Source organism: Melopsittacus undulatus, chromosome 2, assembly GCF_012275295.1.
Source record: "Melopsittacus undulatus isolate bMelUnd1 chromosome 2, bMelUnd1.mat.Z, whole genome shotgun sequence".
Taxonomy (NCBI): Eukaryota; Metazoa; Chordata; class Aves; order Psittaciformes; family Psittaculidae; genus Melopsittacus; species Melopsittacus undulatus.
In genome coordinates this window covers 1,774,140-1,788,642 of record NC_047528.1, presented here as the reverse complement: position 1 = coordinate 1,788,642, position 14,503 = coordinate 1,774,140, and the positions used below count along the sequence as shown (strand labels likewise).

Here is a 14,503-nt window from a genome sequence, read left to right as displayed (position 1 = left end):
GTCTGAAAACCAGCCTCTACCAGCAGTATTTGGTGAAACCAAGTCAGACCATTCACAGCAACCCCCGTGCTGCTCCCACCTCCACTTGGGTGAATAAGCACCATGAAAAGGATGCTTTACAGTTCAGCATCAACCTTAAGATCCATCTGTGAGCACCAATGCAAAGTTAGGCCTCCAGAGCTCAGCAGACCTCCCATGCAGCGACATCCCCCTCTTATTCCCACCTCCACATGGGAAAGAGCCATTTCCATATTGCACGCAAGGAGCCAACGCATTCCCTGCTGCCCTCCTTCCACATTACTCACAGAGCAACCCACAGAGTCTCTGTAAGCCAGGCTTATGGGGGTGAAACAGAGACAGGTTCAGCTGCCAGACACTTCTGCACCATGTGCAAATGCTTCTCAAGGGGAAAAGCAGCTAAAGATAGCTCAAGTCCTGTAATCAGACCCATACGACTGGGAATTTACTCCCACCCCAGCTGGTGTTACTGGGATAGATGCCTCCTCTACACATGGAAACCATCACAAGCTGCTTCTGCAGGGAGCTGCTGGGGTTGAAGAGCTCTGTTATATTCCCAGTCCAATCCCTGGGTACCAAAAAGCACTTGGGGGTACCAGTTTGCAGCTGCAAACCATGAGCATCCTATGAGATTAAATGGTCCCTATGTCACTATGGCAGCAGCAGGAAGGTTTTCCCGTTACCACCTTCACACCCTTCTGACTCCAAAGATGCTCCGTGAACTCATCCCATAGGCACGATCGGGATAAAGTGAGCAGAGCTCTTTGCCAAGTACAAGCACCCTCAGAGCTCCCAGCTATTTTGGGCAGGTTATGCCCAAAGCTGAAGGTATTTATGGTATCTGGTTGCCATCCATCACTGGGGTGTGTGAATCACGAATCAAGTGCTCAATATGTGGTTATTGCACTGGAGAAAAGCTGGTAGAAAGGAAAAGGGAAGGAGAAAAAACCCATTGCAGATTCCCTTGTCCCATCTCACATATTCCATTCTTTCCATCAGATCTGTATAGCTGCTCATGGGAAACAGTGACATTACACTGAGGTTGCCATCATAGTGGAACAAAAACTATGTTGGAGCCAGGCAAAAGCTCCTACACAGCATTTTCCAGACCCTCAGTCACTGTAATGGTTGGATTTGATGATCATAAAGGCCTTTTCCAACCTAGTCCATTCTATGATCTCAGCCTACATCACTTCCCACCTCCCAGGCATGGCTCACCACCTCCATTGCAAGTATTGCCATCTACCCATTCCAGCCCATCACCAAGGATGAACCTCCATCAGGTCACCTCCATCCCCACAAAGGCCACCCAGATCCTTCTATGGGGTTTTTCAACCACCCCCAAGCTCTCTATGTCATCTCTTGGAATCCCTAATGGAAGAGGAAAGCATCCCTGCATTTAGGGACAGGGATGGCAAGACAAGGCTTTAAATCTCAGCTTCATCACAAGCTCAGTGGTAGATACTCAGGCAGATTGGGTTTAAACATCTCACCCCAACAGAGATAAGAGGATGCTGTGTGGTTGAGTGCCCTGTGTCTGCAACCAGAAAGGCACCCACATCTGAAGGGCTGCCAACAGTGAGCTGCAGCTCTGCTCTGCAGGAGGGGCTGTTGCCTTCCCATCACTTGACCTGCTAAAAGCACTGGGAACTTGTCATTGGAGTTAGATTCCCACCCATTAAAGCAGGCACCTGAAAAGCTGAAATGCAGCCATGGATGGCAACAAACTCATCAGAAGGAAGAGGCAAGGAAAGAGAGGTGATGGAGTACCCTTGTGGGTTAGAGAGTATTTGATTGTCTACAGCTTAATGATGGTTGAAGGTGATCCTGCCCCTCTGCTCTGGTGAGATCCCCCCTACAGCACTGGGTGCAGTTCTGGGGTCCCCAACATAAGGACATGGAGCTGTTGGAGCAAGTCCAGAGGAGGCCACGAGGATGCTCAGGGGCTGGAGCAGCTCCTGTATGGAGCCAGGCTGAGAACATTGGGGCTGTTGAGCCTGGAGAAGAGAAGCTGCGTGGAGACCTCAGAGCAGCTTCCAGTGTCTGAAGGGGGCTCCAAGGATGCTGGAGAGGGGCTCTTCATCAGGGACTGCAGTGATAGGACAAGGGGTGATGGGTTCAGACTGAAACAGGGAAGTTCAGGTTGGAGATAAGGCAGAAGCTGTTCCCTGGGAGGGTGCTGAGGCGCTGGCACAGGGTGCCCAGAGAAGCTGTGGCTGCCCCATCCCTGGCAGTGCTCAAGGCCAGGTTGGACACAGGGGCTTGGAGCAGCTGCTCCAGTGGAAGGGGTCCCTGCCTGTGGCAGGGGTTGGGGCTGGAGGAGCTTTAAGGTCCCTTCCAACACAAACCATTCTAGGATAGGGTTGAGTGATCATGGATAATAATCATAGGAAAGCCCAACAAGGCAGATATCATGATGGGAATCTGTTGCAGACCACCCAACCAGGAGGAAGAGGCAGATGAAGTACCCTATAAGCAGACCAGGCCCAGTCAGCACGGGTTAATGGAAAGCAGTTGGTGACCAGTCATAAGTGGTGCTCCCAAGGACCAGCACTAGGGCCCAAGTCCCAAATGTCCCACTTAACAAAGAGCCCTTGGGAATCCAGACACCTCAGCAATCCCTGTAGATCCAAACAGCCACAGCCTCATCTATCTCCAAGCTCAGCCATTCGCAGCTATATTTATTCTTTTAATACCAGCTACATCACCTCAGCCCAATGATTTCTCTCCACAGCTCTGCCATTTAACAAGCATTAAACCTGATGGTGCATGAGACAGAGCAGGGTTTTATTCACATCCCTGTCCAAGGGGAGCTGGAGCAGCCACAAGTGTTTAAGGCAATATTTGTCTCCTACCTTTCCTTCCAAAAAAAGCCAAAACTATGGGTCAAACCTAACTAACTATGGGTCAAACCTAACTATGGGTCAAACCTAACTAACTATGGGTCAAACCTAACTAACTATGGGTCAAACCTAACTAACTATGGGTCAAACCTAACTAACTATGGGTCAAACCTAACTATGAGACCTGTCAGGGAAAAAAATGCCAGTTTGGTTGCAGAACATCTCATCAGCTTCAGGCAATGCTAAAACAGAGCAATAATCATGGAATGGTTTGGGATGAAGGGACCTTAAATCCCATCCAGCTCCAACCCCTGCCATGGGCAGGGACCCCTTCCACTGGAGCAGCTGCTCCAAGCCCCTGTGTCCAACCTGGCCTTGAGCACTGCCAGGGATGGGGCAGCCACAGCTTCTCTGGGCACCCTGTGCCAGCGCCTCAGCACCCTCCCAGGGAACAGCTTCTGCCTCAGAGCTCAGCTCAGTCTCCCCTCTCTTGGGCAGGTTCAAGCCATTCCCCTTGGCCTGGCCCTATCAGTTTTAGGTGACCAGGCAAAAGCAGCCAGGAGATGGTGGCTGGGACATGCACAAGGAGGATGCAACATTCAGCTTCATTGAGCACTGGGGCACTCCCATGGAACAGCAGCACTTGGACAAGAGTTTTCCTCTCTCCCATTTACCCCCCTTGGGATTCCAGAGGCCTTTATCATCTTCTGGAGCCTGGCAAAGGGTTGGAACAACAGCCCCACATGAGCAAGTAAAGGAGAGCAAGGTCCAGAGCTGATGCCAGAGACTGAAAGGTTAAAGGGGACATGGCACACATGGAACAGGATTTAAGCTGTTCTTGCTGTCTCCTCCTACTAGCACTTGCTTGGTTTTCATTCCTCTTAGATCTAACCCCAGGCCCCACCATGGTTTTATTTCACTTCCAACTTGAGGCAGAGAACTCCTTATAAGTAGTATGAGATGGGTCAGGGATCCCGGCAACAGCTCTGGAGGTAAAAAGAGGATTTGAAATCACTGCAACCACATATCTGAAGGGGACCTACAGGGATGCTGGGGAGGGACTATTCATTAGGGACTGTAGTGATAGGACAAGGGGTAATGGGTTGAAACTTAAACAGCAGAGGTTTAGATTGGATATAAGGAAGAAGCTCTTTACTGTGAGGGTGCTGAGGCACTGGAATGGGTTGCCCAGGGAAGCTGTGAATGCTCCATCCCTGGCAGTGTTCAAGGCCAGGTTGGACAGAGCCTTGGGTGCCATGGTTTAGTGTGAGGTGTCCCTGCCCATGGCAGGGGTTGGAACTGGATGATCTTAAGGTCCTTTCCAATCCTAACCATTCTGTGATTCTATGATTCTCTCCATGCAAGAGGCTGGTTTGTGTTTCCCAATTGCAGTATTTAACCAAGAGACACTGCCTCAAGCACAACATGTTTGAGCCATAATCCGTACTAAGTGATGCTCCTTCTCCCCAGCTTCACAACATTGACTCAATTCAGATATAATGGTGAGGGTATCAACTCTGATAGAATTCAAATGGCTTTCCTACATGAAGTACTGCAATTGCATAACCCCAGGAACTCCCATTCCCACTCACTTTAACTCTGGCTTCTTTGGATGAGGTTGCCATCACAAAGCCAAGTTGGGAGCACTGGATGCTGTGTTTAATCCTATTAGCTGATCACACAGCTGAGCAGCAGCAATTGTTTGCTGAAAGAGTGAACCCAACTGCCCAGTTTGGGAGCCAGATGGTCACAGTGACCTTGTGTACAGCAGCACTAACAGCAATGGGTGTTTGCTCCCTTGTCTTTCAATAGCTCAGCTTATCTGCAGCACAAGCAAGGCTGATGTTCCTCATGCCAACGCTGGTTCAACCAGACTAAAGCCTGGAGCGTGGCTTTGCAGAGGGTGGACATGTTTCTGCTATATATCATGCTATACAAGCATCTCTCTTGCCAAGTCCCAGCTCCTTCCTCCTCCATCATTGCCATAGGCCTAATACACATGGCAAGACTGAGGACCAATTTGTCCTGTGTTCACATTAGAGGGGACACTCAAGCAAGAAGGCAGCAAGCTAAAGGGACCTTCCTGCCATGACCAGAGCAAATGAACATCAGGTTTGATCCTCTTTTCCCATGATTTTGTGTACATTTCTGGCAGGAGTCATGAATAACAACAAGGAAGCAAACAAGGAATGTCCCTTCCCATCCTGGCTTTGCTTCCTAATGGGAGCAGCCAAAGAAACAGGCTCCCTTTCCAGGTCCTTTGACTTATAGGCTGCCTGGTTTCAACCTCCACACTGCATCCCCTATGGGGAAGGAGCTGTACAGAGGCTGAAGATCCCATTCCATGGAGGTTCCATGGACATTCATTCCCTCATGCCAAAAGGAAAGGCAGTTTCTGATCACACCACCCTCCTGTGAAGCAGGTACCACCACATCTCTCTCCACAATAAACCCCAGCCACACATTCAGAGAGAAGCTGTGAGCATCTATCCTCTGGAAAGGCTCCACATTGCATATCCCAAGAGGATGGAGATGCTTGCCTAGCATGGAGTCATCTGCCCCAGTTTGAGGGGGACAAGACATACCCACACTCAGACTGGAGCATCCTCCCCATTCATCTCAGTGCATTCAGGTAACACATGGGAGCTGCTGGGAATTACACCCTTCCAAATTAGGGTGACTCCTGGCCCAGATCTACACCACTTTCAATCCATGTTTTTGCCATGCTTCCATAAGCCAATGCCCTGAAAGAGCACCAAAGAGAACTGTCCTCCCTGCACTACTGTTCAATAGCTCTATTGAAGCTCTAAGAACCCTTTCTCCAAGCAAAGAGCAACCTGGAGAGATGCAAGAAGGCAGATCCCTCCATTTCAATCCACACTGAGACCAACTACCACCTTCACTAAGCATCCCAGCTCATTACATCCACAATCATACAGCACAGAAGCATTTCAGACACATGTTTGACCGGTTCACAAGCCCCAAATTGCCCATTTCCTTTATAAAAAGCACATTTGAGAGGGACTTACAGAGCAGCAGCACTTCCAGCACCATTCCCGGGTGGATGTTTCCGCACTAAAAGACCCAAAACACCCCTATCTCTCCAGCTTTCTGATGGTTTTAATGGTGCTGATGAGCTCTGGGCTGGAACAGCTCTTGCACACAGTTTATCTGCAGCAGAGCACACTTGTGTGCTCTGAACCTCCCTTATCAGCGCTGCAAGCATCAACAGAGATAGGGAGAGGCACGTAATGGGAAGGCACACAAGTGGACACGTCATCTTCTGACCCCATCTGACCAAGCTCATGCCCTCAGGGGCTCCCTGTTCATCACCCCATGTACCCTCAAAGGCAAGGACAGCCCAACATCCAGCCCATAAACAGCACAAGGAGCAGAGCAGACTCCAGACCTTCAGCAGGTCATCCCAATACAGCCGTCCAGGAACATGCAGCCAGGATACAAAGTTCATGGAAACAGGGAAGGAGCCAAGAGAGCAGAGTGATTGCCTCATGGGTCCAATACAGCCCTTGCTACAGCCAGACTGTTACACAAGAAGCTTGGATTTAAGGACTGGAGAGAGAAGGTTCCTTAAAGGGAGACCTAAAGGGGCTATAGGAAACCTGGAGAGGGGCTTTGGACACAGGGAATGGCTTTAACTGTGGCAGGGGTTGGAACTGGATGAGCTTCAAGCTCCCTTCCAACACAAGCCAGTCTGATTGTGCAATCTCCCTTCAGACAATGCTCACAGCTTCCACCTGCTTCAGTTACACACTTCTACCTTAAGCAAAGCAGAAGAAAGGGGCTGGTGGATGCTAAACCCCAATCACCAAAACAAGATGCTCTGGGTGGGTTACTCAGTTTTAGGTTTAAAGGTTCCAAGTTAGATGTGTTGAACACGTTAACAGCATCAGGTCCTTGCCTTCACGCTGTGACAGCAGGACAGATGCTCACCCTCCTCATAGGGGCTTTCAGGTATGGTTTGCACCAAGAGCACAAAGATGCTCTTGCATCCAGAGCCTCCCTTCCAGCCCTAGAGGCCTAGCAAACAACAGGGTAAGCTTTAAGCTCCTCACTACCCGTATTACTTCCCATACCCCATGCAAGCTCACAGCTCAAATCACAGCACACTGCAGGGCTGCCTGGGTACCAACTCGAAGGACATCTCTTCACCCATTGGCCTTCAGCAGCATGGCTCCTACCCGAGCTCTCAGGGACAGCATCTCCCTTGCTATAAACCCACAAGCAGCTTTGTTTCCCTTTGCAAAGCAAAGCTGTATAAGGATAACCCACACAGTTTGTGCTTCAGCAACAAGCATCCACGCAGCACTGTGACCTTGCGAGGCACAAAGGCTTCCCTGACAGCACAAGAGACACCAGAACCCACTTATTCCCATCACATTAATGTTTTAACATATACAGCTGTCTTCCCCACAGATACACCACATTCCTTTAACACACAGCTCTCCAAGAGGCTGGAGATACACACACACACAGAATCCTTATGCAAAGGAGACAGATTAGGAAACACTTGTGATAAGGGAAAGTATCTCCAGCCCAGCTGTCAACCTTGCACTTTAAATTAGGCTTTTAATGAGGGCTGCAAGCACTCTGTGTTTCAGTGATTAACTTGGGGCTAAATGAGTTTAGTTGCTTCTTTAATACCCATTCTGCTTTAATACCCATTCTGCTTTAATACCCATCCTGCTTTAATACCCATCCTGCTTCCAGGTTCCAGGCAGGAGCAGAAACAGGAGACAAAGACTACAGGGAGCTTGCTCTCAGGCACCAGCAACTCTTGAGGCTAATGTTAAAGCATTAGGGTAACCCACCCCTAAGATGAGAGCCACCCACCAGTATGTACTTACAGAGCATCAAATGCAACAGGGTGAGTGGTCCAGCTCACAGGACTCAGCTTGGGAGCATAGGGGAAGATGAGACAATGATATCTATACATTGCCATCAGTGTGAAGGCTGGAAACCAGCTCCCAAGTTCAGGGTATGAAGTGCAGAGCAAACCTTCATGGTAAACATCATTTGCATGTGAACAGGAACACGCTAAAAATAGACCTTTTGAGAAGCCACAGGTCTCACCTTACCTCTGGGCTTGATGGATTCCAGGGCTCCCAAACCAGCCCCGGATTACAAAGCCTGTCCAGCCACTATCCCAGTGCAAATCTCAGCTCAAGCTATAGCCACAGATGGAAAAGATCATAACCCAAAGAGCTGAAGAGAAATGGAGCGAATCAGTCAGCTGGATTCCTGCCTGGACACCCAGCCCAAGCCGCAATCACTGCCTGCTTGCTCCCTTTCCATCTGCAATAGGTTTAACTGGCAGTTTCAAGCCTCATTGACAAGATCCATGAATAATGAGTGGGTAGATGGACACCAAAATGCCCACAATACCTGCAAACAATCACTGCTGTATCAGGCCACTGCCTACAAAACATCACAGCCTCAAAGAGCTTCTTTATGGGGCTTCTTCATACAAGGAAGTAGTGGGTAAGGAAGAATACACTGGGTTTGTGTACAGAGCTCTTCTCCAAAAGGCCTTTTTGGTCTCCAAGGAAGGTCAAAGGGTTGAATGACTCCTTCCTACATCAGCAGCTGAGACATGCAGGAAGCATTTTAATCCCAAGGAAAGCATTAATTACCTCTTCAATAAAACCCCAAACACACTAAATCCACCCAAATATCCAGGAGTGACCTCACCACCATGGTTAAGTCCCTGTAAACAAGCCTCAATCCTCCCATCCCTCTCACAGACACCAGTAGAACCTCCAGTCAGTGTGACCTGGGAAGCTCCCACACCTCAGCTCCATCTAAACCTGCCCTGGTGCAGCTTGAGGCCGGTTCCTCTTGTCCCATCCCTTGTTCCTTGGGAGCAGAGCCCAGCCCCTCCTGGCTCCATCCTCCTGCAGGCACTTGGAGGGAGCCATCAGGTCCCCCCTGAGCCTTCTCTTCTCCATCTGAACCCCCCAGCTCCCTCAGCCCTTCCCCATCACCCTTGGGCTCCAGGCCCTGCTCCAGCTCCATTCCCTTCTCTGGCCCCACTCCAGCCCCTCAAGGTCTCTCTTGCAGTGAGGGGCCCAGAACCAAACACAGGAACCCTAATCCGAAGCACAAGCCTCAAATCCTCCCCATGCTCTTCAATGACCTGCTCCAGGATTACACCTACCTCCCAGCAACCTCATAGAGCCCTCAGAGCATCACCCCAGAACCTTTGGGTACCAACTCCCAACCAGCATCCACGGTGCTGTAGCCATCTCCAAGCCTCTAAATGTCATCTATTTGATTTGCTTTGCTGCAGTTCTGCAGTAGGCAACAGGCCATTGACTTGATTTTAGGCTCAGGCAATTTGATTTATGATGAGGTGACTGTCAACTCAAGAGATTCATCAATACGAGGTTAAGTGGCCCAAGATATAATCTATTAGAGTGGCTCAGAACAACACTTGGACACTGAAGGTTACAGCCAGTCCATTACATCCTTTTAAATGCTACACCCAAAATACCTACTAAAGGAAATGCTGAGCTTTACCTTGTGCTATTTAAGTCAAGATGCTTCCCATGAGCAAGCTGGGTAAATAGGAGCCCAAAACTGCATCTAACCTCAGGTTGGGGGAGAGAGAAGTTTCATTTCAGCTCAGCAAGGGGGTAAAGGGAAGCAAAAATGTGGGGATGAGGCATTTATAAAGAGGTTGTACAAGTTTCAGCTGCATTTTAAGGGAGTTTTAAGAGAAATAGCAAGATTATAAAGAAAATAAAGATTATAGATTAAAGACAAGTTTGCTTGAAGGGGGAAAAGCACAAGATAAAAGCTGCTTTAACACATGCCACATGGTAAACCTGAAAGTGAAACACATCCTTCTGAGCCCTCCCAGCCAACAGCAGCATAAGCTTACAGTCCATCACCTCCAAGTACTCCGGGATCCAGCAGCCTGGAGCCAAACCCTGGCTCCCAAGCAGCCAGTGATCCGGGAACAGGAGGATTCAGTTTTGTCATGACTCAGGAATTACAGTAAAACCAGGACGAGCTATTTCCGAGGCAGACATCAGCTGCCAGCAGCACAGATGTGGGAGCCCAGATCTGTGCATCACCCAAAGGAAGGGGGTTTTTGGCTCCCTCCGATCCCCATCCCACCCTTTATCCAATGGGAAGGGAATAACAGCTGACATCAGCAACACCTGGATCAGGAGGCACAAAACCCACAGTCCTATAAAGCTGAATCTGCCCAAAGATGAATCAATCACGATGCGCAATGGATTCAGTAGGGGACAACACATGATGCATGGAGATGGATGCGAGCACAGAACTCCCCTCTATCACCCAAGCAGGTCCTTGTTTGCACTGAATACCCTTTAGGGGAGCACTCTGGACCTCCTGTTTCATGCCCTGTATAAAGAAGGCTTCCCTCTCAGGTTACTGAGCAATGACAAGCTATTTAACCAACAGTGTCCTGCCAGTATCTGTGGGTATTAGGGGGGAAGTGAGGAGAACACAGGGATGAGCTAAAGAGGAAAAGCAGCAAAGGCAAAACCACCATCCTTCAGCTTCATTTTGGAACGTCAAGACATGCATTAAAGGAGCTGTATCTAATCACTGTTTATAGAGGGCTGGCAGGGGAAAGCAACTGCTATAAACAGCCTTTTAAATCCCTTTTCCCAGCATCACTCTTAGAGTATTCCTACAAAGGTCTGTTAAACACTAGCAGTGTACTCAGGGTAAGGGGAAACCATCAAGGAGAAGAGATGGAAGAGGAATATTTGGCTTGAGAAGGGATGGAGAAGGAATGAGATGCCTGGATCCCATATACACACTAACACTACACGCCTATAGGACCCTCTTGGACCCCTCGGTGGGCAAAGCTTTCCCCTCCAAGTATTCCAGCATGGATAAGGAAGCAGCTCGTTGGTGTGACACTGCCCTCTCCTGAGCAGAAGGAGCTGCTCCGCTTCACACCCAGCCCCATACAATGATTATGGGGGAGCAAAACCCAGCCCAGAGCAAACGGTTGTAAACCAAAGCATCACTCACCCCACAACCGGCACCAGCAGAGCCCAAAGCAGCCTCCTGACACCAAAAGGACTTAGCTTCGTTCTGCACAAGGACCAGCAACCCCTACTTGGTCTCCTTAAAGCTTAATTATCAGCTGCTGCAACCTAAAAGCCTCTTTATGGCCACAGCCCAGGTGGATCCCATTCCTTCATCAAGAAGGTGCAAAGCATCTCATTATAGGGGTTGTGGACAGGGTAATAGCCTTTCTGGATGTATCTCCTCAAGAGAAAGGAGTTCCAAACCAGCCTCCAGGGAAAGCATGTTCCTATACCCCATGTTCATAGGAAAGCATGTTCCTATACCCCATGTTCATAGGAAAGCATGTTCCTATACCCATGTTCATAGGAAAGCATGTTCCTATACCCCATGTTCATAGGAAAGCATGTTCCTATACCCCATGTTCATAGGAAAGCATGTTCCTACACCCCATGTTCATAGGAAAGCATGTTCCTATACCCCATGTTCATAGGAAAGCATGTTCCTATACCCCATGTTCATAGGAAAGCATGTTCCTATACCCCATGTTCATAGGAAAGCTGCTCTCAGGAGGAGCCCTAAACACCCATCTTCATCCAACCACAACACTCTCAATGTCAGTGATAACAGCACCTTCACACACCAGCCCCTGGCTCTACAACAGCAATCCTATGAGGGTTTCAAAGCTACAACCACATCCTTTCATCTTCACCCAAAGTGAATGAAAGGACAATATTCCCTGCAGGTGTGGCTGTTAAAAGGGGACCCAGCTCTAACTCCCACCACCTGGGAGCATCAAAGTGCCTCATAGCAAACAACAGGGTGAAGGAGCCATCTGCTACCAGCATCTTCAGCTCAACCTGGGAGACCCTTTGCAACTGAGTTACTGTCACCCACACCTTAAGAAAACACACAACAAAACCCTAAATATACTGATCTGGGCATTGAACAGTGGGAAAAACTACAGCAGTTTTAATGCAGGATGGAATTCCCATAGCAGTTAATGGATAAAACTACAACAAATAGTCCCTGGCCCCTACAACCGGCTCAGTATCTTGTTATAATCTCCCTGCTTCCTAAAAGCAATTTGTTGCCTTGCAAAACCAAACCCCTTTATCATGAATTCCAAGCCAGCAGTCACTGAACCTACAGCTTGACACCAAATAGATGGATCCAAGCAGACCTTGTTTCATTGGTGCTGCTCGTTGTCATGCTCAGCATCCAAGTACAGGATTCATCCCAAGGAAGAGAGGAACACACTTATTTGATGGAGAAAGTACAGCTTGACAGAGACACCCACTCTAAAATTAACTCTGCCTTAAAGCAGAGCTTATACTTGACACCTTCTAAAGCAAAGAGAGAGATTTGGGAGCTAAACAGTGCTGGGATATTGGTGTGAAGACGTCACAAGGGAGGAAAATAGGTTAAAATAGCGGGATTAAGGATGCAGGATGCATCACTGCTCAGGTGGATGAAGGCTCTATAATGTATTAATGGACCGCTTCCCACAGCAATCTGATGACTGGGAACAGGCAAAATGCAAGGCAGGAAATCCATTTAGTTCAGCTTTTCCCCAGCCAGTGCAAGCTGGCAATATAGATGAAGGAACAAAGGTAAAAGGCATTTATCCTGCATCACTGTGTGATCCAACCCCCCACAAAAGCTCTTTAGGACTAAGCCCTGGTCTAACTTTGCTCCCTAATAGACCAGTCTAAATGTTCTGGCTGCTGGGAGCACCCCAATGAGAACACAGCATCCGAGCAGCGCAATAGGGTTTAATGTTCTCCATACTGGAGCATAACTTTCTAACAGGGGAAAATCCACTGAGCAAACACTCATTTCCCTTCAGAGAGGGACAAAGAGCCAGCAAAGGGAACCATCATTCAATATTTGCTCCATTTCCCATGCAGCACAGTCACCACCGTCCCGATTATCCACCCGTAATCCCTTCCCAGCCCCAAAATAACCCTTAAACCAACACGATTAGCAGCAATAACCCTCAACACCCAGTACATGGAGAGTTTGACACAGGCAGGTTTTAAGCCTGGCTGAAGAATCCCTATTTCCATCACGCCAGGGGTGAAATCTCCCAGCTCCCAACATCAGGAATTGCTACACCAGAGCTTTTCCAGAGGAAAGGCTCACATTTCCATTGCAACTCCTCCAAGCCTGGCTTTCCAAGCAGTGAATAGACAGGACTTGGGAAAGAGCTTCTATACAACAGCAATGAGATTGATTCTTCTTTTCCTCCCTCTTTTTCCTGAATTATCCCTTTTTCCAAGCAATTCCTTTGCCAAGCATCAAGGCAAAATAATACCCTTTATATTCACCTTCCTTGCTCAGTGCTGGGAAGAAATAGGGGGCCTTAACACGGGGCTTTGTCCCTAAGAGCCATCCAGGACATCCCTATAGCATCCTCAGAGCGTGCGAGGGGAGTTTGGGTGCTGGGTAGGCACAGGGTGCTCATGGGGGCAAGGAGCAATACATTCCTTTGGGATTTTGCTGTCTCAGGCTTTTACGGCGCTGGACAATCCCATTGGAAAGCCCTGGGGCTGTGGGACACTGCAGATGCCATTCCTTTGAGAGCCATGTATAAACATGAAGCATTACCTGTAAAACAAGTAGGGTTTCATGGGGAGAAAGGGGGTGGTTGGATCCATATCCTGGAACCTTGGGGGGTCCCGGAGCCCGTCCTTAGGGTGGGTGTCCTCTCATACCCCCCATCACACAGCAGCATCCCATCGCATCATAACTTTGCTTGGGATGCTCCCTCTTAGGGGTGCCACGCATGAGGTTGGGGAGCGCCGTTTGGTGGGGGGGGGGGGGGGCACAGAGGGCAAAGAACCATCTTTTGGGGTAAAGAATCAGCTTTTCGGACAACAGAGCACCTTTTGTGGGGCCAAACCCGGAATACCACAATACACACACCCCAGCTCAGCATCATCCCCCCCCAGCCCGGTGCCAGGGGGGATACAGGATGCAAAGGGCCACCCCTTCCTCCCCGTCCAACCGGTCCAACCCTTTACCTGCTGCCGCTGGGGAAGCCTCCAGGTCGCTCAGCGCCGGGATGGGATCGGGGCGCAGGGGGCAGCCCTATTGCTGCTCCCGTTGGTAGGGATGCGATAGGGACAGCGAAGGGGACGGACGGAGGTGACAGCCCCGTGCCCGTGTCCCCGCAGCCCGGCTCGGCTCGGCTCGGCTCTGCCGCCCGCTCCCGAAGCGGGGCGGGGGCTGGGGCCGGCGGCTCCGCCCCGGCAGGAGGAGGAGGAGGAAGAGGAGGAGGAGGAGGAAGAGAAGCAGGATGCACCCAAAGGGGAGCCCGTCTGGCTTGGGGTGTCCCTGTGGGGGTGCGAGGAAACACCTCCGGGACACAAGGGTTCGGGTTTGGGGTTACAGTGGTTGGGGCATCCCTACTAAAGGGGTGACTCAGTCACATCGTGGTCATGTCCCAAAGGTCGGCTATGGGAGCCCTGAATGGATGGGGAAGCCGTGGGGGGGGGTGGTAATGTACTGTGGGGTTTGGATCTACCGAGCCCCAAAAGGGCAGCGAACCCCCAGCTTCATTGCGCATCTTATAGAGCCCCAGACCGGTTTGGGTTGAAGGGACCTTA

General features: G+C 49.7%; 1 protein-coding gene across 3 annotated transcripts in view; it reads right to left on the bottom strand.

Moving 5' to 3' along the window:
• GDPD5 (glycerophosphodiester phosphodiesterase domain containing 5) overlaps window positions 1-14,121 on the bottom strand; it is a 165,164-nt gene extending 151,043 nt beyond the window's left edge. For 2 of the 3 annotated variants that reach the window (XM_034074565.1, XM_034074568.1), the window contains exon 1: window positions 13,919-14,121. The gene's annotated coding sequence lies outside the window, so the exon portion shown is untranslated. Of the gene's footprint in view, window positions 1-10,895; window positions 10,914-13,918 lie in introns of those variants that run through there. The other variant, XM_034074566.1, reaches the window with a different exon arrangement.
• Between the last annotated feature and the right edge of the window lie 382 nt (window positions 14,122-14,503).